The sequence below is a fragment of the Pleurodeles waltl genome, chromosome 12 (assembly GCF_031143425.1).
Source record: "Pleurodeles waltl isolate 20211129_DDA chromosome 12, aPleWal1.hap1.20221129, whole genome shotgun sequence".
Lineage (NCBI taxonomy): Eukaryota > Metazoa > Chordata > Amphibia > Caudata > Salamandridae > Pleurodeles > Pleurodeles waltl.
In genome coordinates this window covers 121830488-121854387 of record NC_090451.1, presented here as the reverse complement: position 1 = coordinate 121854387, position 23900 = coordinate 121830488, and the positions used below count along the sequence as shown (strand labels likewise).

Here is a 23900-nt window from a genome sequence, read left to right as displayed (position 1 = left end):
CCTGGGGAGTCAGTCCCTACAGTTAGGAGACAGAGGTCCCCCAGAAAAGGAAAGAAGAAAAGGAAGGGTAGGCCACTCTTAAAGAGAGTTCCAGGGAGCCAAAGGCCTTCTGCCCCAGTAGGCGGGGAGCCCAGAATTGGCACTGGTGAGGCCTCCCCTGACCCCAAGGAAGTCCTGAGTAGTCAGGCAGCTGTCCAGATGCAACGTGTTGCCCCTGCACTAACAGAAGGGATAGTGGAAGGAGGGTGTCTGTCACAGGAGGTGGTAGCCCCCCACTCTAGACAGCAAGAGGGGTGCCAGGACCCCACAGTTGTCCATAAAGCAGCTCAGCCACCTGTCAGTGGAGAGTTTAGGGTGTGGTTCTGGGTAGTGACAGCTGTCAGTAGCCTCTGCTGGGTGCTAGCCTTCCTGGCAGCACTGCACTTGGCCTGGGAGGCAGACCCCAGGGCCAAAAGCAATGTAGGCCCTCTGACCCTGTTGGTCATGGTGGGGTTGCTCAAGTGTTGGGTGACCTCTTTGGGTAAGCTAGGTGTTGCCCTAGCAAAGTTAGGAGTAGGGGAGGTGGGCACCTCACTACCCAAGTTGGCAGAGAGAGAGGAGGAAGACCCCCCTAGAGGGAAGTTTCAGTTTGAGATGGGTTCTTTCACTGTTGGGATGGTTTCACTACCCAGAGGGAGTGACCATGACAGGAGGATGTAAGGCAGAGTAGGCCCTGCAAAGGGCCAGCCAGTTTTCTTCACTGTCTTCCTCGCCTAACAAGCCAGGAAGACTCTCCCAGGGTTGGGCTGAGTCTCCTGGGCGTGTGGGCTGGGGGGGGCTTGGGTGAGAAAACAGGGCTGATTGCAGAGGCCCCCTAACTTTTTGCCCCCATTTTCCACTTTTTGCTGGTGTTTTCCTGACTCTGATGGTGCCCCGGGTACTGCTAACCAGTCCCAGGGCCTGTGCTCTGTGTAAAATGGATATGCAAATTAGGCTAATTATAATTGGCTAAGTTAACCTACCTATAAGTCCCTAGTATATGGTAGGGCATGTAGGTTTAGGGACCACAGCATAGGTAGTGCACCCATAGGTGCACTGCTGAGGTGCCCAGTGTCATTTTAAAGGCAGGCCTGCCTTGCTGGCTACTTTTAAATTAAAGTTATATGCAAATTCGACTTTGGAATTAAAAGTAGTTCCAAAGTCTTAAACTACCTTATTTTTACATATAAGTCACCCCTAAGGTGTGCCCTATGTGCCCCTAGGGCTGGGTGCCATGTAACTATAAGCAGGGACCTTATATAAATAGTTTTATAAGCCCTGGTGAGGTAAAAACAGTTAAATTTGTTTTTCCCTCATTGTAGTAAATGGCCTTCATAGGCTAGAATGGGGAGACTTTATTTTAATTTTTAAAGTCTCCTTAAATGATGCATATCAAGAGTTTGGTATCAAATTAATTGTTGTAATAAATCCCACAACTTCCAGTTGTTGGATTTAATATAACTTGTTCAGGTAAAGAGTTTTAAACTTTACCTGAAAAGTTGCCAATTTCAGCCCTGCATTGTTTTTGCTGCTCTGCTCTGATTGGCCAACCTGAACAGCTTGGCCAAGCTGCCTTGATGAGGTGTGAAGTGGCCTGGCTTCACACAAAGGAATGTGCCTGTGGGGAGTAATCTCCTCTCAGCAGATGGTGAGGCAGGAAGGGGGAGGGCTGCCAAACTGGTCTTCAAAGGCAGAGAAGGACATTTGCAGCAACCAGCAACTCCCCCACATCCTGCAACCCCAGACAACTCAACTAGGTGCCCCCTTCATTAGATTAGGAGAGGGCAGGAGAGGGGTGTGTTTATGATTTTTAGCCACACCAGTGGGTGGGCTCAGCCAGATGTAACCTCTAAAAATCAGATTCAGCCATGATGGATTTTTAGAGAATGTTGCCTCCTGGGATTGATATTTGCCACACTTCCCAGGAAGTGGTCATCACAGGGGGAATGACCCTGCACCTGATTGGAGAACCAGGACCCCCCTGCTATTCACCCAGGAGCAAGGATAAAACTGGCAGACCTGCACCCACACCTCAGTTCCCTATCACATCCAACAAGGAAGAACAACAGAAGAAGAAGGACTGCCCTGCTGGACCCCTGGCCTGCACCTGGAACCTGCACTCAGAAGGACTGCACCAGCTGCACACTTGGGCTTCACCACAAGAAGGACTTTGCCTGGCTTCAACTGGTTCAAGGAGGGACTCCCTGTTTGCTACAGGTGAAAAATTGCTAACCAGAGTCCCCTGCACCAACTCCTGAAGAAAGCGACCAGCTGACCACTGTCCAGTGGCCAAAAAGGAGTTTGCGCCAGGTGCATTCTGGGAGTTGTAGTCTGCACCCCCCAAGGACCATCTCAGAACTTCTAGACCCTTGGGGTGAGCTGTGGACCCCAAAAGAACCTTAAAAGGACATCTGGGAAAAGCCCCAGAAGTTTGGAGAACTTTGGACAACTTTTGTAAAAAAGCTCCATAGAGGGACCGACCCGCCGCGGCAACTCTAGCCGGCTTGCCCCAACCGCGACCCGGCCTGATATGCTGGTTCGTCCCGGTAAAGAAAAATCTCAGAAAAAGAGACTAAGTCCGAAGGTAAAAAGTTGACCGGGACCTCCCAGCCATCGTATCCGAGAAGGGCTTCATGGACGTCGGATCAAGATCCAGGTTTACCCCGGTCGAAGGATTTTCACCTCGAAAAAACGACTAAGTCCGAAGGTAAAAATCTCCACCGAGGATTCCAGCATCGCGTATCCGGAGAAGGGCTCCAGGAGGTCGGATTGGACTGGCAGGTTCGTCCCGCTGAAGAAAATCTTCAAAAAAAAGACTAAGTGTGAAGGTAAACTTTTAACCGAGGCCTCCCGCGGCCTGTAGCCGAGCAGGGTTCCTTCGCGGTCGGTCTGAATCTTTGACTTTGCCCCGGTCGAGGTGCAACCAGACGACCCGATTGGCGCTTTTTGTTTCTAGGCGCTAAAAAAATAATAATTCTTTAAAAATTCATATCTCCGGTTCCCCTTATCTGATTTTATTCGTTTTGGTGTCATTTTAAAGATAAAAATATAATCTATTTTTATAAATTGGTTTTGGATTTTTAAACTGTTTTCTGTGTTTTATTTAATTACTGTTTTGTGATATTTGAATGCTTTACACTCTGTCTCCTAAGTTAAGCCTTGACGCTCGTTGCCAAGCTGCCAAGGGTTGAGCTGGGGTTAATTTACTGAGACCTAACTGGACCTTAGTGGAGGTTAGTGGCCTATTGCTAAGTGTAGGTACCTACCTGCCCTTACCAATAACCCATTTTCCAACATTTTTGGTGAGCAGTGGTGGGATCCTGTACTTGTGTTCAGTATCACGTTACAGTTTTAAGTAAAACAAATAAAAAATTCTTTAAATTGTCCTAGTGCAAATTTTTTTTAATTTTTTTTATTTGGATTATTTTCAATTATTGAATTTTTGTGATTTTTCTAAATTCTTGTTTCCAATTTTTGCAAAAAGCTTTTGTTGACACAAAACTAGGGAACCATGGAGCTTGATCTGGCTAGCCTACCCACACTGACAGTAGTTCAGCTTAGGGGGTTGTGTACTGAAAGAGGGTTGCCTGCAACCACTGACCTCAGGAAGCATGTCCTGATCAAATCCCTGACAGCATGGGCTGAGGCCCAAGAGGTAGACCCAGAGGAAGCTCCAGAGGAGGGAGAAGTAGGGGAGGATGCTAGCTCTCACCACTCAGGGGAGGGAGGGCATCTGAGCCTAAGTGAGGATGAGGAAGACCGGTCCTCATTACATACAGTCACTAGGGGCAGTCCCAAAGCTAGTTGGGGGAAGGGGGTCCCTTCAGGAGGAGAGAACCTGTCCCTCGGAGAAAGAGAGCTGGAGGCCCGGCTAGCATTCATAGCTTTGGAGGCAGAGAAGCTGGCCCTAGAAAATAAAAAGTGGGCAAAGAGAGAGAAAAGAGATGGTGGCAGCGACAGAGAAGTTGAGGTGTCCCTTGGTGGGGGTTTTTGCCCCAGATTACCCAAAGGGGTGGTTCCTGCTTATGTAGAGGGGGATGACATAGACAAGTGGTTGGAGGCCTTTGAGAGGGCACTCCAAATGAGAAGGGTTAGGCCTCAATACTGGGGTTCCCTTTTGTGGGAGTTGGTCCCCAACTCAGGATGTGATAGGCTTCTGACCTTAAGGGGGGAGGAGGCAGATTCATACCCTAGTATGAAGAGGTGCTTAGCCAAGAAGTTTGGTCTGACCCCAAAGCAGTATAGAATGAAGTTCAGGGACGCCCAGAAGGTCAGTACCCAGTCCTGGGTTGACTTTGTAGACACCTCACTTAAGGCACTAGAGGGCTGGATTATTGGTAACAAAGTAAATACTTATGAAGGATTATACAATCTGATCATGAGAGAGCACATCTTGACCAATTGTACCCAAGAAAGGTTACCCCAGCATCTAGTGAACTCTAAGCTGGCCAACCCTAGAGAGCTAGGGGAGGCAGCTGATGAGTGGTTGAGAACCAGGGTGGTTGTCAAGTCCCAGGGGAGAGACTCCACGAAGGGGGGGGTCAGGTCCCCAAAAACCTAAGGAGGGAGGTGGTAAGCCCACCACAGAAACTCCCTCTGTACCCCAGAACCCTAAGAAGGAGGAGAGTAAATCCCACTCTGACAAGCAGAGACAGGGAGACCCAGGGTTAAAAAAGCTCTTGGACAGTAAGGCGTGCTTTGACTGTCAGCAGACAGGTCACTTCAGAGGAGATGCAGCCTGTCCAAAGAAGGTGGTCAGCACTGGGCTGTCCAGTGCAGCCATAGAGGAGGACTCCTCAGATGATGAAGTCCTCCTAGCATTGAGCTGGGAGACAGGACCAGATGGTAAGCTGGTGATCCCTGAGGGTGGGAGTAGGCACTTCCACCACATTCAAGTGAATGTGATCCCTACCACTGGCCTGAGAGACACCTGTGCCAGTCACACTATAGTGAGTGACCGGTTAGTGACCCCAGACATGTATGTCCCAGGAGAGACTAGGAAAGTCAGGATAGCCACAGGGGAGGTTGCCTCCAAACCTGTAGCCATAGTGCCCATAGAGAGGGAGGGTATCCTTGACTGGTTTAGGGTGGTAGTCAGTGCTGACCTCCCCCTAGATTGTATCCTGGGCAATGACCTCCCAGAGGTGAGTCTGGTCCCAGATGGGGCGGTCACCCAAGGTGCCCCCCCAACCCAAAGTCCTGGGGAGTCAGTCCCTACAGTTAGGAGACAGGGGACCCCAGAAAAGGAAAGAAGAAAAGGAAGGGTAGGCCACTCTTAAAGAGAGTTCCAGGGAGCCAAAGGCCTTCTGCCCCAGTAGGGGGGGAGCCCAGAATTGGCACTGGTGAGGCCTCCCCTGACCCCAAGGAAGTCCTGAGTAGTCAGGCAGCTGTCCAGGTGCAAGGTGTTGCCCCTGCACTAACAGAAGGGAGAGTGGAAGGAGGGTGTCTGCCACAGGAGGTGGTAGCCCCCCACTCTAGAGAGCAAGAGGGGTGCCAAGACCCCACAGTTGTCCCTAAAGCAGCTCAGCCACCTGTCAGTGGAGAGTTTAGGGTGTGGTTCTGGGTACTGACAGCTGTCAGTAGCCTCTGCTGGGTGCTAGCTTTCCTGGCAGCACTGCACTTGGCCTCGGAGGCAGACCCCAGGGCCAAAAGCAAAGTAGGCCCTCTTACCCTGTTGGTCATGGTGGGGTTGCTCAAGTGTTGGGTGACCTCTTTGGGTAAGCTAGGTGTTGCACTAGCAAAGTTAGGAGTAGGGGAGGTGGGCACCTCACTACCCAAGTTGGCAGAGAGAGAGGAGGAAGACCCCCCTAGAGGGAAGTTTCAGTTTGAGATGGGTCCTTTCACTGTTGGGATGGCTTCACTACCCAGAGGGAGTGACCATGACAGGTGGATGTAAGGCAGAGTAGGCCCTGCAAAGGGCCAGCCAGTTTTCTTCACTGTCTTCCTCGCCTAACAAGCCAGGAAGACTCTCCCAGGGTTGGGCTGAGTCTCCTGGGCGTGTGGGCTGGGGGGGGCTTGGGTGAGAAAACAGGGCTGATTGCAGAGGCCCCCTAACTTTTTGCCCCCATTTTCCACTTTTTGCTGGTGTTTTCCTGACTCTGATGGTGCCCCGGGTACTGCTAACCAGTCCCAGTGCCTGCGCTCTGTGTAAAATGGATATGCAAATTAGGCTAATTATAATTGGCTAAGTTAACCTACCTATAAGTCCCTAGTATATGGTAAGGCATGTAGGTTTAGGGACCACAGCATAGGTAGTGCACCCATAGGTGCACTGCTGAGGTGCCCAGTGTCATTTTAAAGGCAGGCCTGCCTTGCTGGCTGCTTTTAAAATAAAGTTATATGCAAATTCGACTTTGGAATTAAAAGTAGTTCCAAAGTCTTAAACTACCTTATTTTTACATATAAGTCACCCCTAAGGTGTGCCCTATGTGCCCCTAGGGCTGGGTGCCATGTAACTATAAGCAGGAACCTTATATAAATAGTTTTATAAGCCCTGGTGAGGTAAAAACAGCTAAATTTGTTTTTCCCTCATTGTAGTAAATGGCCTTCATAGGCTAGAATGGGGAGACTTTATTTTAATTTTTAAAGTCTCCTTAAATGATGCATACCAAGAGTTTGGTATCAAATTAATTGTTGAAATAAATCCCACAACTTCCAGTTGTGGGATTTAATATAACTTGTTCAGGTAAAGAGTTTTAAACTTTACCTGAAAAGTTGCCAATTTCAGCCCTGCATTGTTTTTGCTGCTGTGCTCTGATTGGCCAGCCTGAGCAGCTTGGCCAAGCTGCCTTGATGAGGTGTGAAGTGGCCTGGCTTCACACAAAGGAATGTGCCTGTGGGAAGGAATCTCTCCTCAGCAGATGGTGAGGCAGGAAGGGGGAGGGCTGCCAAACTGGTCTTCAAAGGCAGAGAAGGACATTTGGAGCAACCAGCAACACCCCCACATCCTGCAACCCCAGACAACTAGGTGCCCCCTTGATTAGATTAGGAGAGGGCAGGAGAGGGGTGTGTTTATGATTTTTAGCCACACCAGTGGGTGGGCTCAGCCAGATGTAACCTCCAAAAATCAGATTCAGCCATGATAGATTTTTAGAGAATGTTGCCTCCTGGGATTGATATTTGCCACACTTCCCAGGAAATGGTCATCACAGGGGGAATGACCCTGCACCTGATTGGAGAACCAGGACCCCCCTGCTTTTCACCCAGGAGCAAGGATAAAACTGGCAGACCTGCACCCACACCTCAGTTACCTACCACATCCAACAAGGAAGAACAACAGAAGAAGAAGGACTGCCCTGCTGGACCCCTGGCCTGCACCTGGAACCTGCACTCAGAAGGACTGCACCAGCTGCACACTTGGGCTTCACCACAAGAAGGACTTTGCCTGGCTTCAACTGGTTCAAGGAGGGACTCCCTGTTTGCTACAGGTGAAAAATTGCTAACCAGAGTCCCCTGCACCAACTCCTGAAGAAAGCGACCAGCTGACCACTGTCCAGTGGCCAAAAAGGAGTTCGCGCCAGGTGCATTCTGGGAGTTGTAGTGCGAACCCCCAAAGGACCATCTCAGAACTTCTAGACCCTTGGGGTGAGCTGTGGACCCCAAAAGAGCCTTAAAAGGACATCTGGGAGAAGCCCCAGAAGTTTGGAGAACTTTGGACAACTTTTGTAAAAAAGCTCCATAGAGGAACCGACCGGCCGCGGCAACTCTAGCCGGCTTGCCTCAACCGCGACCCAGCCTGATTTGCTGGTTCGTCTCGGTAAAGAAAAATCTCCGAAAAAGAGACTAAGTCCGAAGGTAAAAAGTTGTCCGGGACCTCCTAGCCATCGTATCCGAGAAGGGCTCCATGGACGTCGGATCAAGATCCAGGTTTACCCCGGTCGAAGGATTTTCTCCTCGAAAAAACGACTAAGTCCGAAGGTAAAAATCTCCACCGAGGATTCCAGCATCGCGTATCCGGAGAAGGGCTCCAGAAGGTCAGATTGGACTGGCAGGTTCGTCCCGCTGAAGAAAATCTTCGAAAAAAAGACTAAGTGTGAAGGTAAACTTTTAACCGAGGCCTCCCGCGGCCTGTAGCCGAGCAGGGTTCCTTCGCGGTCGATCTGAATCTTTGACTTTGCCCCGGTCGAGGTGCAACCAGATGACCCGATTGGCGCTTTTTGTTTCTAGGCGCTAAAAAAATAAAAATTCTTTAAAAATTCATATCTCCGGTTCCCCTTATCTGATTTTATTCGTTTTGGTGTCATTTTAAAGATAAAAATACAATCTATTTTTATAAATTAGTTTTGGATTTTTAAACTGTTTTCTGTGTTTTATTTAATTACTGTTTTGTGATATTTGAATGCTTTAAACTCTATCTCCTAAGTTAAGCCTTGACGCTCGTTGCCAAGCTACCAAGTGTTGAGCTGGGGTTAATTTACTGAGACCTAACTGGACCTTAGTGGAGGTTAGTGGCCTATTGCTAAGTGTAGGTACCTACCTGCCCTTACCAATAACCCATTTTCCAACAGTGGAGGATTGTTTATGGAGGAAGCAGTGGGGTGCAGGGCAGGCGGTGTGAAGGATGTGGTGGTGTCAGCTATATGAGGAAGTAACAGGTGTAGGTGTTTAAAATGTGCTGTTTGGTGTAGCGTGTGAGAGTGATGTAATGTGATTGCATAGTGGTTAGTGTTTATGCAGTTTAGGGTCTAGATAGAGGTAGAGGGTAGCGGTGATGTTGTCTCTATGGTGTGAATGATGGGAGCTGGTCATCATATGTAGATGGCTTGGAATAAAGGTCTAGGTGCTTCTGGCTTAGGATGTCAATGGAAAGAGCACCAATGAATTGGGTGGTGTATGATAGAGTATATATTCGGTGAAGGGGTAATTTGTATGTATCGGTTGGGGTGATGTAAGGTGTGGTTGTTAGTTAATTTGCATGTAGTGTAGGGTGGAATGTGGTATAGGTGGTAGTGTAGATGATGTTACACATTTTTTTCTCAGTGGCTGCAGCAGTGCTGGTTATTCATCCATCCTTCACACACCTGCTGCTGCTTTTGTTTAATCCATCATCTCTCAATCTCTGCCTGTCTTTAAATGGCTGTACTCTTTCGATTCTACAATTCAGAAGAATGTGACAGTACAGGAAATCAAATGTGTAGTTTACTAACAATATGAATGGTGAAAGGACGAGGGACAGATTAGAAATAACCATCTGCTTGGTTTTAGAAATGGACACAACAGACTGGTGCACACGGGTGAGGACAGGAAAACTGCGGACCTGAAAGAGCGAAATAGAGAAGAGAGTGTGAAAGTGCTTTTCCATCTTTGTGCTGTACGTCAGCTCTGTTTCTGCTGTGTGTGAGCTCTGTGTCTGCTGCCTGTATGTGAGCTCTGTGCCTGCTGTATGTGATCTCTGTATCTGCTGCCTTATTTGAGCCCTGTGTCTGCTGCCTCTATGTGAGCTATGTGTCTGCTGCCTGTATGTGAGCTCAGTGTCTGCTGACTGTGTGTGAGCTCAGTGTCTGCTGCCTGCATGTGAGCTCCGTGTCTGCTGCCTGTAATTGAGCCCTGTGTCTGCTGCCTTTATGTGAGCTCTGTGCCTTTTCTCGGCACAGTATGTACTCACAAGCATCGCGGACGCCCAGGCCTCCTGCACCACAATCAGTCTCTTAAAGAGCATTCACATGCATCAGTAATTGAGGAGCATCAGAAACCAGAGAAGAAGAAGAAAGACTCCGTTGAAATAGCGCCCCCTGCGCCAGGATGTGTTAAAATGTGTATTAATCTTGGGATCAGTCGAAGAGAAGTTTGAAAACGTTTCTTAAAAGTCTACGCAGGTTTTACATTTACTCATATCTGTACCTGTAAACTCTACCGTGGGATCAAAATAAGTGATGAAGTTTGACTCTGGTGGTCGCCTCCCTCATCCAGATGAAGTTGCGTGAACAGAATTCTAATTAGACGTCCTTTTCTGGCTGATAAAAGAGGCTCCTGCCTCACAGCACATGGGACGGAGAGTGTATGATGTTAATGAACGAGACACAGCCGCGTTTTACATTTGTTCGATATGTTTATCTATGGTAATCGAATAAACTCAAAACGAAAAATGCAATTTTTTAGAAAAGAATGCAATAGAGTACCATTTCATCATGACAACACTAGCTTTCGGGCTCAAGGATCTATTATATCTCATGAAACACTAATGTCACACATCAGGTGTCCATGGCCCAGTGGTTAAGGCCCTAGACTAGAAATCCCTTGGGGTCTCTTGTGCAGGTTCGAATCCTGCTGACTGCTGTGAGACTTTTGGCACATTCTGCGTTTGCTCTTCACCATCTATAATTTAAACCTGTTTTATTGCAGCTCCGTCCATTTTCTCTCCTCAGCTCTTAAGATTCGTATTCCACCCATTTACACAAACATTTGCTTTTCTTCTGTCAAGTTGGAAATAACACTTATCTCCTTGCGTTGGATCCAGAAGTACCTCTACTATTTCTCCCCCGCTCATCTACTCCGCTTACCTTGTTCTCCAGCTCCAGCTTTGTCTGCTCTTGTGTTTCTCTTGAGTTTTCCCGCAAACACCCCACTCCCCTTTCTCCCTTCTACTGGTCTTGATGCAAAAGTAACAGAAGAAGTTCTTCCAATTCACAGACTGTGCCTACTTATACTTTAGTCACAGAGGAGGTGAGAAAAACACACTGCACGTGCTTAATTAGTCAGGGTGGGTAACCGAGGAAGGTGTCACTTGAGTGTGAGCATCTGTGATAGAAGTAAAACTATTGGTGAGATGCTATTTTCAATTGCCTTTGATGTTCCCCACCAGCTTGAGGAAGGATGTTTCTGTAAGGTCTGACCTCAAATCTACCACCAACGCCTGGGAGAGAGAAGCCCATACCAATGGGGGGAAGAAATTAAGGGCATCAGCCCATCTCTGGATAAGATGAGGATGCTTGACTGAAAGCTGAAGGAGGCACATTCAGCAATTGCCAGAGAGCCCAAATAGCTCTCCGTGATCGTATAGTGGTTAGTACCCTGCTTTGTGGCCGCAGCAACCTCGGTTCAAATCCGAGTCATGGCAGTTGGGTGTCTCCTTTTCTTTCACCACATAATTATAAAGGCGATAGTGATTTCACAAATTAAATAGTATCAACATGTTTATTCGCTCTAAAAGTGCACTAGATTGCTTCGGCTCAGATCCTGCCTCCTTGAAAGTGGCAAGACAATGTAACTGAAAGCAAATTTGTGTCTTCACAAAAGCACATTAGAAGCCTTGCATTCTGGACCTCACATCGAGAGCCAGTAATGCTAGCAGGAAGATGTACCCTTTAAGGTACCACAAGGATGCCCAGGCCATCCCTCGCTAATAGCAGAGGTATTGCCGTTCAGCCCCATATTGGCAGCCACAAATACATTGGGAGATGCCATCTTTGAATCTGAAGGTGCAGCAGTAGTTAAGGGGGCGCTGCTGAAAAGGAGTCCAAATTAATAGGGTTTTGCAAAGCTTTTTGGGTACAGCCTGGGTACACATCTCTGTAGAAGCTACAGGTGAACTAAGTCGCTGAGTGAGGTGTTAAGAAGGAAGCAGTCTGGCTAGTAAGTGTAAAAGATCATAACAGTTAGGGGCATATTTACTAGAAGTAGTGAAGCGCCTGCTCTGCCAAAATTTGCAGCACAGCGCTGCATCACTTCTAAAATGCAGTGATGCACCATATTTAAAAGAATACGGCGCATCCCTGTGTCTCTCTCTGCCCTGGTGCTAAAATAGCTGCCGAGCGCCAACACAGCCATCCTTGTGCCATGGTGCAAGGATGGCTGTGTTGCGGGGAAGATTGTTTTTATGCAGGAAGGGGCACCATCCTGCACAAAAACTATCTTTAATGGCAATCTGCTCCGTCAATGTGAGCTGCAGAGTGCACAGCGCCACCAGAGTGTCACAAAAAGTGATGCTCCAGTGGGACTTGTAAATATGCCCCTAAATTTCTTTAAAAAAAGAAGCAGGAATGTCTGGCAAGAAGAAGCCAGGGGCAATGCATTTCAATCAGCAAATACTTGTCAGTCAGTGATCCTTACATGTACATAGTTAAAAAAAAATCATTTGGAAATCATTGCTACTTTGACAAAGAAAGAAAGAGAATTTAATAGTCAAATCATACAGCTGGGATTAAAAATGTCCTACTGCAAATATGGTGGCTTTTATATGCTACAGCATTTAAGTTCTACCGATGGGTCTTCAATATCTTCTGTTTCCCTAAAGAATACTCTTGATGCAAAATTAACACTAAAATTACCATTTTCTATATTCCTCATTTTAATGTCTTTTATTTAGTAAAACATTTGTTTTACTGCAAATATTATTTTGGATATTTGCTTTTGAACATAACTTTCATATAAAACCCTTGCATACCCAAATGAAATTAGGAAACACCACAAAGATAAGGACTAACCCCCCTTTTCTTGTCACATTTCATGTACTGTTCTTTACATGGACATTTGCTAACACGTTAATTTGTCATTTTCCAGGATTTCAGCATTTCATTCTGACTTCTTCAACTGTATTACTGTTAATCCTGTTATACCCCCTCATGCCTTCCACCAAACACTTTCTTGGCTCGTTCTACCAAAATAAGAGGCACAAGCACTTTAAGAATTATCCGACTTGCAATTTTAGAGTGAATGTGGTGTGAGGCATGTGATGGAAGAAATGTACTGGTAGAAGCTGTTTAAGGCAGTGCTTGGGGGATTTAAGAGATGAGAGTTACATTCACTAGAGCGGAGTAAGCACTGCTGTCTGCTCTTAGTCCTCCGCCCTAAAAACCCACTCCCCAAAGAGCAGCACCGGTGCAATAAAGGCGATGTATGGTCTGCTGGGGACTGCTGGTGTAAGGATAAATGTACTGGTGGTGTATAGTGTTCAGGCATTCACTGTAGGGTGTGAATGGTGCAGGTGCAGTAGGTGACAGTGAACCACGTAGGGGGTGTAGCAGGTGCTATATCCTGCAGATGGTGCTGTAGGCGGTGTGAATGGTGTGGGGTGTGTGGAAGTTTAAATTGTCACAACAAAAAATAATTGTATCTATTGAGAATCTGTGTGGTGTCTTATACTGTGTACCTTCTGTTGCTCAAAGAAATAGTTGTAGGATGTTTGTGGTGTAACATTTCCCACATGATTTATGGGTGCAAGTGGCATAGTATGTTGAGGGTATCAGAGACGGTAAAGAGGTTGTAGATTGTAATCAAGGGTGTAGATTATAGGTGTAGTGTAGCTGGTGGAGGATTGTTAATGGAGGAAGCAGTGGGGTGCAGGGCAGGCGGTGAGAAGGATGTGTTGGTGTCAGCTATATGAGGAAGTAACTGGTGTAGGTGTTTAAAATGTGCTGTTTGGTGTAGCGTGTGAGAGTGATGTAATGTGATGGCATAGTGGTTAGTGTTTATGCAGTTTAGGTTCTAGATAGAGGTAGAGGGTAGCGGTGATGTGGTCTCTATGGTGTGAATGATGGGAGCTGGTCATCGTATGTAGATGGCTTGGAATAAAGGTATAGGTGCTTCTGGTGTAGGGTGTCAATGGAAAGAGCACCAATGAATTGGGTGGTGTATGATAGAGTATATATTCGGTGAAGGGGTAATCTGTATGTATCGGTTGGGGTGATGTAAGGTGTGGTTGTTAGTTAATTTGCATGTAGTGTAGGGTGGAATGTGGTATAGGTGGTAGTGTAGATGATGTTACACATTTTTTTCTCTGTGGCTGCAGCAGTGCTGGTTATTCATCCATCCTTCACACACCTGCTGCTGCTTTTGTTTAATCCATCATCTCTCGATCTCTGCCTGTCTTTAAATGGCTGTACTCTTTTGATTCTACAAGTCAGAAGAATGTGACAGTACAGGAAATCAAATGTGTAGTTTACTAACAATATGAATGGTGAAAGGACGAGGGACAGATGAGAAATAACCATCTGCTTGGTTTTAGAAATGGACACAACAGACTGGTGTACTCGTGTGAGGACAGGAAAACTGCGGCCCAGAAAGAGCAAAATAGAGAAGAGAGTGTGAAAGTGCTTTTCCATCTTTGTGCTGTACGTCAGCACTGTGTCTGCTGTGTGTGAGCTCTGTGTCTGCTGCCTGCGAGCTCTGTGCCTGCTGTATGTGAGCTCTGTATCTGCTGCCTTAATGGAGCCCTGTGTCTGCTGCCTGTATGTGAGCTATGTGTCTGCTGCCTGTATGTGAGCTCTGTGTCTGCTGACTGTGTGTGAGCTCTGTGTCTGCTGCCTGTCTGTGAGCTCTGTGTCTGCTGCCTGTAATTCAGCCCTGTGTCTGCTGCCTTTATGTGAGCTCTGTGCCTTTTCTCAGCACAGTACGTACTCACAAGCATCGCGGACGCCCGGGCCTCATGCACCACAACCAGTCTCTTAAAGAGCATTCACATGCATCAGTAATTGTGGAGCATCAGAAACCAGAGAAGAAGAAAGACTCCGTTGAAATAGCGCCCCCTGCGCCAGGATGTGTTAAAACGTGTATTAATCTTGGGATCAGTCGAAGAGAAGTTTGAAAACGTCTCTTAAAAGTCTACGCAGGTTTTACATTTACTCGCATCTTTACCTGTAAACTCTACCGTGGGATCAAAATAAGTGATGAGGTTTGACTCTGGTGGTCGCCTCCCTTATCCAGATGAAGTTGCGTGAACAGAATTCTAATTAGACGTCCTTTTCTGGCTGATAAAAGAGGCTCCTGCCCCACAGCACATGGGGCGGAGAGTGTATGATGTTAATGAACGAGACACAGCAGCGTTTTACATTTGTTCAATATGTTTATCTATGGTAATCGAATAAACTCAAAACGAAAAATTTAATTTTTTAGAAAAGAATGCAATAGAGTACCATTTCATCATGACAACACTGGCCTTCGGGCTCATTGATCGATTACACCTCATGAAACTCTGACCTCACACAACAAGTGTCCGTGGACCAGTGGTTAAGGCCCTGAACTAGAAATTCGTTGGGGTCTCTTGAGCATGTTCGAATCCTGTTGACTGCCATGAGACTTTTGGCGCATTCTGGCTTTGCTCTTCACCATCTATCATTTAAACCTGTTTTCTCGCAGCTCCGTCCATTTTCTCTCCTCAGCTCTTAAGATTCATCTTCCACCCATTTACACCAATATTTGCTTTTCTTCTGTCATGTTGGAAATAACACTTATCTCCTTGCATTGGATCCAGAAGTACATCTACCATTTCTCTGCCACTCATCTACTTCGCTTTCATTGTTCTCCAGCTCCAGCTTTGTCTGCTCTTGTGTTTCTCTTGAGTTTTCCCGCAAACACCCCACTCCCCTATCTCCCTTCTACTGGTCCTGATGCAAAAGTAACAGAAGAAGTTCTTCCAATTCACAGACTGCGCCTACTTATACTTTAGTCACAGAGGAGGTGAGAAATACACACTGCAGGTGCTTAATTAGTCAGGGTGGGTAACCGAGGAAGGTGTCACGAGAGTGTGAGCATCTGTGATAGAAGTAAAACTATTGGTGAGATGCTATTTTCAATTGACTTTGATGTTCTCCACCAGCTTCAGGAAGGATGTTTCTGTAAGGTCTGACCTCAAATCTGCCACTGACGCCTGGGAGAGAGAAGCCCATACCATTGGGGGGAAGAAATGAAGGGCATCAGCCCATCTCTGGAAGAGATGAGGTTGCTTGACTGAAAGCTGAAGGAGGCACATTCAGCATTTGTCAGAGAGCCCAAGTAGCTCACTGTGATCGTATAGTGGTTAGTACTCTATGTTGTGGCTGCAGCAACCTCGGTTCGAATCCGAATCACGGCATTGCAGGTGGCAATGTCATGGCAGTTGGGTGTCTCCTTTTCTTTTACCACATAATTATAAAGGCGATAGTGATTTCACAAATTAAATAGTATCAAAATGTTTATTCGCTCTAAAAGTGCTCTAGATTGCTTCGGCTCAGATCCTGCCTCCTTGAAAGTGGCAAGACAATGTAACTGAAAGCAAATTTGTGTCTTCACAAAAGCACATTAGAAGCATTGCATTCTGGACCTCACATCGAGAGCCAGTAATGCTAGCAGGAAGATGTACCCTTTAAGGTACCACAAGGATGCCCAGGCCATCACTCGCTAATAGCAGAGGGATTTCCGCTCAGCCCCATATTGCCTGCCACAAATACATTGGGAGAACCCATCTTTGAATCTGAAGGCGCAGCAGTAGTTAAGGGGGCGCTGCTGAAAAGGAGTCCAAATTAATAGGGTTTTGCAAAGCTTTTTGGGTACAGCCTGGGTTCACATCTCTGTAGAATCTACAGGTGAACGAAGTCGCTGAGTGAGGTGTTAAGAAGGAAGCAGTCTGGCTAGTAAGTGTAAAAGATCATAACAGTTAGGGGCATATTTACTAGAAGTAGCGAAGGACCTGCTGCGCCAAAATTTGCCGCACAGCGCTGCATCACTTCTAAAATGCAGTGATGCACCATATTTAAAAGAATACGGCGCATCCCTGTGTCTCTCTCTGCCCTGGTGCTAAAATAGCTGCCGAGCGCCAACACAGCCATCCTTGTGCCATGGTGCAAGGATGGCTGTGTTGCGGGGAAGATTGTTTTTATGCAGGAAGGGGCACCATCCTGCACAAAAACTATCTTTAATGGCAATCTGCTCCGTCAATGTGAGCTGCAGAGTGCACAGCGCCACCAGAGTGTCACAAAAAGTGATGCTCCAGTGGGACTTGTAAATATGCCCCTACATTTCTTGAAAAAAATAAGCAGGAATGTCTGGCAAGAAGAAGCTACGAGCAATGCATTTCAATCCGCAAATACTTGTCAGTCAGTGATCCTTACACGTACATAGTTAAATATTTTTCATTTGGAAATCATTGCTACTTTGACAAAGAAAGAAAGAGAATTTAATAGTCATATCATACAGCTGGGATTAAAAACTTCCTACTGCAAATATGGTGGTTTTTATATGCTACAGCATTTAAGTTCTACCGATGGGTCTTCAATATCTTCTGTTTCCCTAAAGAATACTCTTGGTGCAAAATTAACACTAAAATTACCATTTTCTATATTCCTCATTTTAAAGTCTTTTATTTAGTAAAACATTTGTTTTACTGCAAATATTATTTTGGATATTTGCTTTTGAACATAACTTTCATATAAAACCCTTGCATACCCAAATGAAATTAGGAAACACCACAAAGATAAGGACTAACCCACCTTTTCTTGTCACATTTCATGTACTGTTCTTTACATGGACATTTGCTAACACGTTAATTTGTCTTTTTCCAGGATTTCAGCATTTCATTCTGACTTCTTCAACTGTATTACTGTTAATCCTGTTATACCCCCTCATGCCTTCCACCAAACCCTTTCTTGGCTCGTTTTACCAAAATAAGAGGCAGAAGCACTTTAAGAATTTTCCGACTTGCAATTTTAGAGTGAATGTGGTGTGAGGCATGTGATGGAAGAAATGTACTGGTAGAAGGTGTTTATGGCAGTGCTTGGGGGATTTAAGAGATGAGAGTTGCATTCACTAGAGCGGAGTAAGCACTGCTGTCTGCTCTTAGTCCTCCACCCAAAAAACCCACTCCCCAAAGAGCAGCACCGGTGCAGTAAAGGCGATGTATGGTCTGCTGGGGACTGCTGGTGTAAGGATAAATGTACTGGTGGTGAATAGTGCTCAGGCATTCACTGTAGGGTGTGAATGGTGCAGGTGCAGTAGGTGACAGTGAACCACGTAGGGGGTGTAGCAGGTGCTATATCCTGCAGATGGTGCTGTAGGCGGTGTGAATGGTGTGGGGTGTGTGGAAGTTTAAATTGTCACAACAAAAAATAATTGTATCTATTGAAAATCTGTGTGGTGTCTTATACTGTGTACCTTCTGTTGCTCAAAGAAATAGTTGTAGGATGTTTGTGGTGTAACATTTCCCACATGATTTATGGGTGCAAGTGGCATAGTATGTTGAGGGTATCAGAGACGGTAAAGAGGTTGTAGATTGTAATCAAGGGTGTAGATTATAGGTGTAGTGTAGCTGGTGGAGGATTGTTAATGGAGGAAGCAGTGGGGTGCAGGGCAGGCGGTGTGAAGGATGTGGTGGTGTCAGCTATCTGAGGAAGTAACAGGTGTAGGTGTTTAAAATATGCTGTTTGGTGTAGCGTGGGAGTGATGTAATGTGATGGCATAGTGGTTAGTGTTTACGCAGTTTAGGTTCTAGATAGAGGTAGAGGGTAGCGGTGATGTTGTCTTCATGGTGTGAATGATGGGAGCTGGTCATCGTATGTAGATGGCTTGAAATAAAGGTATAGGTGCTTCTGGTGTAGGGTGTCAATGGAAAGAGCACCAATGAATTGGGTGGTGTATGATAGAGTATATATTCGGTGAAGGGGTAATTTGTATGTATCGGTTAGGTTGATGTAAGGTGTGGTTGTTAGTTAATTTGCATGTAGTGTAGGGTGGAATGTGGTATAGGTGGTAGTGTAGATGATGTTACACATTTTTTTCTCTGTGGCTGCAGCAGTGCTGGTTATTCATCCATCCTTCACACACCTGCTGCTGCTTTTGTTTAATCCATCATCTCTCGATCTCTGCCTGTCTTTAAATGGCTGTACTCTTTTGATTCTACAAGTCAGAAGAATGTGACAGTACAGGAAATCAAATGTGTAGTTTACTAACAATATGAATGATGAAAGGACGAGGGACAGATAAGAAATAACCATCTGCTTGGTTTTAGAAATGGACACAACAGACTGGTGTACTCGTGTGAGGACAGGAAAACTGCGGCCCTGAAAGAGCGAAATAGAGAAGAGAGTGTGAAAGTGCTTTTCTATCTTTGTGCTGTACGTCAGCACTGTGTCTGCTGTGTGTGAGCTCTGTGTCTGCTGCCTGCGAGCTCTGTGCCTGCTGTATGTGAGCTCTGTATCTGATGCCTTATTTGAGCCCTGTGTCTGCTGCCTGTATGTGAGCTATGTGTCTGCTGCCTGTATGTGAGCTCTGTGTCTGCTGACTGTGTGTGAGCTCTGTGTCTGCTGCCTGTATGTGAGCTCTGTGTCTGCTGCCTGTAATTGAGCCCTGTGTCTGCTGCCTTTATGTGAGCTCTGTGCCTTTTCTCGGCACAGTATGTACTCACAAGCATTGCGGACGCCCGGGCCTCCTGCAACACAATCAGTCTCTTAAAGAGCATTCACATGCATCAGTAATTGTGGAGCATCAGAAACCAGAGAAGAAGAAAGACTCCGTTGAAATAGCGCCCTCTGCGCCAGGATGTGTTAAAATGTGTATTAATCTTGGGATCAGTCGAAGAGAAGTTTGAAAAAGTTTCTTAAAAGTCTACGCAGGTTTTACATGTATTCGCATCTGTTCCTGTACACTCTACCATGGGATCAAAATAAGTGATGAAGTTTGACTCTGGTGGTCGCCTCCCTCATACATATGAAGTTGCGTGAACAGAATTCTAATTAGACGTCCTTTTCTGGCTGATAAAAGAGGCTCCTGCCCCACAGCACATGGGGCGGAGAGTGTATGATGTTAATGAACGAGACACAGCAGCGTTTTACAATTTGTTCGATATGTTTATCTATGGTAATCGAATAAACTCAAAACGAAAAATGCTATTTTTTAGAAAAGAATGCAATAGAGTACCATTTCATCATGACAACACTGGCCTTTGGGCTCATTGATCTATTACACCTCATGAAACTCTGATCTCCCACAACAGGTGTTCGTTGCCCAGTGGTTAAGGCCCTGAACTAGAAATCCATTGGGGTCTCTCGTGCTGGTTCGAATCCTGCTGACTGCCGTGAGCCTTTTGGCACATTCTGCCTTTGCTCTTCACCATCTATCATTTAAACCTGTTTTCTCGCAGCTCCGTCCATTTTCTCTCCTCAGCTCTTAAGATTCGTCTTCCACCCATTTACACCAACATTTGCTTTTCTTCTGTCAAGTTGGAAATAACACTTATCTCCTTGCGTTGGATCCAGAAGTACTTCTACCATTTCTCCGCCGCTCATCTACTTCGCTTACCTTGTTCTCTAGCTCCAGCTTTGTCTGCTCTTGTGTTTCTCTTGAGTTTTCCCGCAAACACCCCACTCCCCTTTCTCCCTTCTACTGGTCTTGATGCAAAAGTAACAGAAGAAGTTCTTCCAATTCACAGACTGCGCCTACTTATACTTTAGTCACAGAGGAGGTGAGAAAAACACACTGCACGTGCTTAATTAGTCAGGGTGGGTAACCGAGGAAGGTGTCACGTGAGTGTGAGCATCTGTGATAGAAGTAAAACTATTGGTGAGATGCTATTTTCAATTGCCTTTGATGTTCTCCACCAGCTTGAGGAAGGATGTTTCTGTAAGGTCTGACCTCAAATCTGCCACTGACGCCTGGGAGAGAGAAGCCCATACCATTGGGGGGAAGAAATGAAGGGCATCAGCCCATCTCTGGAAGAGATGAAATTGCTTGACTGAAAGCTGAAGGAGGCACATTCACCATGTGTCAGAGAGCCCAAGTAGCTCGCCGTGATCGTATAGTGGTTAGTACTCTGCGTTGTGGCTGCAGCAACCTCGGTTCGAATCCGAGTCACGGCATTGCGGGTGGCAATGTTATAAAGGCGATGGTGATTTCACAAATTAAATAGTATCAAAATGTTTATTCGCTCTAAAAGTGCGCTAGATTGCTTCGGCTCAGATCCTGCCTCCTTGAAAGTGGCAAGACAATGTAACTGAAAGCAAATTTGTGTCTTCACAAAAGCACATTAGAAGCATTGCATTCTGGACCTCACATCGAGAGCCAGTAATGCTAGCAGGAAGATGTCCCCTATAAGGTACCACAAGGATGCCCAGGCCATCCCTCGCTAATAGCAGAGGGATTTCCACTCAGCCCCATATTGCCAGCCACAAATACATTGGTAGAAGCCATCTTTGAATCTGAAGGCGCAGCAGTAGTTAAGGGGGCGCTCCTGAAAAGGAGTCCAAATTAATAGGGTTTTGCAAAGCTTTTTGGGTACAGCCTGGGTACACATCTCTGTAGAATCTACAGGTGAATGAAGTCGCTGAGTGAGGTGTTAAGAAGGAAGCAGTCTGGCTAGTAAGGGTAAAAGATCATAACAGTTAGGGACACATTTACTAGAAGTAGCGAAGGGCCTGCTGCGCCAAAATATGCAGCACAGCGCTGCATCACTTCTAAAATGCAGTGATGCACCATATTTAAAAGAATACGGCGCATCCCTGCATCTCTCTCTGCCCTGGTGCTAATATAGCTGCCGAGCGCCAACACAGCCATCCTTGTGCCATGGTGCAAGGATGGCTGTGTTGCGGGGAAGATTGTTTTTATGCAGGAAGGGGCACCATCCTGCTCAAAAACTATCTTTAATGGCAATCTGCTCCGTCAATGTGAGCTGCAGAGTGCACAGCGCCACCAGAGTGTCACAAAAAGTGATGCTCCAGTGGGACTTGTAAATATGCCCCTAAATTTCTTGAAAAAAATAAGCAGGAATGTCTGGCAAGAAGAAGCCTGGAGCAATGCATTTCAATCAGCAAATACTTGTCAGTCAGTGATCCTTACACGTACATAGTTAAACATTTTTCATTTGGAACTCATTGCTACTTTGACAAAGAAAGAAAGAGAATTTAATAGTCAAATCATACAGCTGGGATTAAAAACTTCCTACTGCAAATATGGTGGCTTTTATATGCTACAGCATTTAAGTTCTACCGATGGGTCTTCAATATCTTCTGTTTCCCTAAAGAATACTCTTGGTGCAAAAGTAACACTAAAATTACCATTTTCTATATTCCTCATTATAAAGTCTTTTATTTAGTAAAACATTTGTTTTACTGCAAATATTATTTTGGATATTTGCTTTTGAACATAACTTTCATATAAAACCCTTGCATACCCAAATGAAATTAGGAAACACCACAAAGATAAGGACTAACCCACCTTTTCTTGTCACATTTCATGTACTGTTCTTTACATGAACATTTGCTAACACGTTAATTTGTCTTTTTCCAGGATTTCAGCATTTCATTCTGACTTCTTCAACTGTATTACTGTTAATCCTGTTATACCCCCTCATGCCTTCCACCAAACACTTTCTTGGCACGTTTTACCAAAATAAGAGGCAGAAGCACCTTAAGAATTTTCCGACTTGCAATTTTAGAGTGAATGTGGTGTGAGGCATGTGATGGAAGAAATGTACTGGTAGAAGGTGTTTATGGCAGTGCTTGGGGGATTTAAGAGATGAGAGTTGCATTCACTAGAGCGGAGTAAGCACTGCTGTCTGCTCTTAGTCCTCCAACCAAAAAACCCACTCCCCAAAGAGCAGCACCGGTGCAGTAAAGGCGATGTATGGTCTGCTGGGGACTGCTGGTGTAAGGATAAATGTACAGTTGGTGTATAGTATTCAGGCATTCACTGTAGGGTGTGAATGGTGCAGGTGCAGTAGGTGACAGTGAACCACGTAGGGGGTGTAGCAGGTGCTATATCCTGCAGATGGTGCTGTAGGCGGTGTGAATGGTGTGGGGTGTGTGGAAGTTTAAATTGTCATGACAAAAAATAATTGTATCAATTGAGAATCTGTGTGGTGTCTTATACTGTGTACCTTCTGTTGCTCAAAGAAATAGTTGTAGGATGTTTGTGGTGTAACATTTCCCACATGATTTATGGGTGCAAGTGGCATAGTATGTTGAGGGTATCAGAGACGGTAAAGAGGTTGTAGATTGTAATCAAGGGTGTAGATTATAGGTGTAGTGTAGCTGGTGGAGGATTGTTAATGGAGGAAGCAGTGGGGTGCAGGGCAGGCGGTGTGAAGGATGTGTTGGTGTCAGCTTGATGACGCTGAAATGAAGGTTTTACATTTATTAGCGCTTAAACGTAGTGCCGCAATAATCAAGTGTGACTTTAACCGAACTAATAAAGATTGTACGGGGACAAATGTGCCCTCAGAGTAGTTTGCCAACATTTATAAGCGTGCTTTATATAACGTGATGTATTAGAATTGTACTAATCTGACATAATCGTAAACGTGTGCCATGATTTGCTTGTTAGAAATGCCTTTAGCTTAGCATAACTTTAGTGGAGGCTTTGGCCTAGTTGCCTTGTCTCACGGTTTAGATGCTCGTATTTTTCCAACGTGCTAATAAAAGTGTATTCTTGCTTGAAGCTGTACTTTTCCAGTGGGATCGTTCACATGCTTATCTTTAAGGTTTCGTGCCAGCCTGGCATCTTCTTCTTTGCTCCAAGGTCAATCTGCAGGTGCAGACAATGGACGCTCTGAAAGTGAGTTAATTGGTAAAATATGTTGCAACTTACGTTCCCGACTCCAAGGATAATGTATGCCTAGGTAGAAGCTTGTGAACTGTAGTTTTTGATTGGACGATTTGAAGCCAACCTATGAACCCTCCAATGGAAGACCCTACTGGATTTGAACTGTTGTCTATTTAAACCAGGTGCACGAGAGGAATGCAGCCATTATTGGACACGCGCCTTTACCAGCCCATTACCCGGTATTGCCGACTTCGATGCCAATTAATGTTCGATGAGACTTTGATGCTTTCTCTAATCGAGAGAAAGAGACTTTAAGAAATTCTCGCCCTAGAGACTTTAATTTTTTTTCGTCCCTTTGCATGAAGTAATAGTTGTCCTTTTATCTTGCCGCTGTGAGGCAATTGCCCCGTCCACCCTGCCCCCTTGCCCCCGTCCCATGCTGATCGAAACCGGTACCTGTGAGACAAAGACTTCCTTGAATGCTGATTGAATTTGGTAAATATGAAAGAAAATGTACAATTGCATTGTGTTTCTTTTTAGGTAACCAACTGCTGATTTTGATAAGAGCCCTAGATAGGAGTTTTCCAAATTAATGTTGCTAAATTGTTTTTGCATGAAGTCCCACATGCAGATGCTAATTTGAGGATAGATGAGGATTCATT

At 45.6% G+C, this 23900-nt stretch overlaps 1 non-coding gene across 1 annotated transcript; it reads left to right on the top strand.

The window, feature by feature from the left end:
• The first annotated feature begins 20486 nt into the window (after positions 1-20486).
• On the top strand, positions 20487-20558 carry TRNAH-GUG (transfer RNA histidin (anticodon GUG)). The gene has a single exon. It is a non-coding gene; the product is annotated as a tRNA-His (tRNA).
• Positions 20559-23900: the final 3342 nt, after the last annotated feature.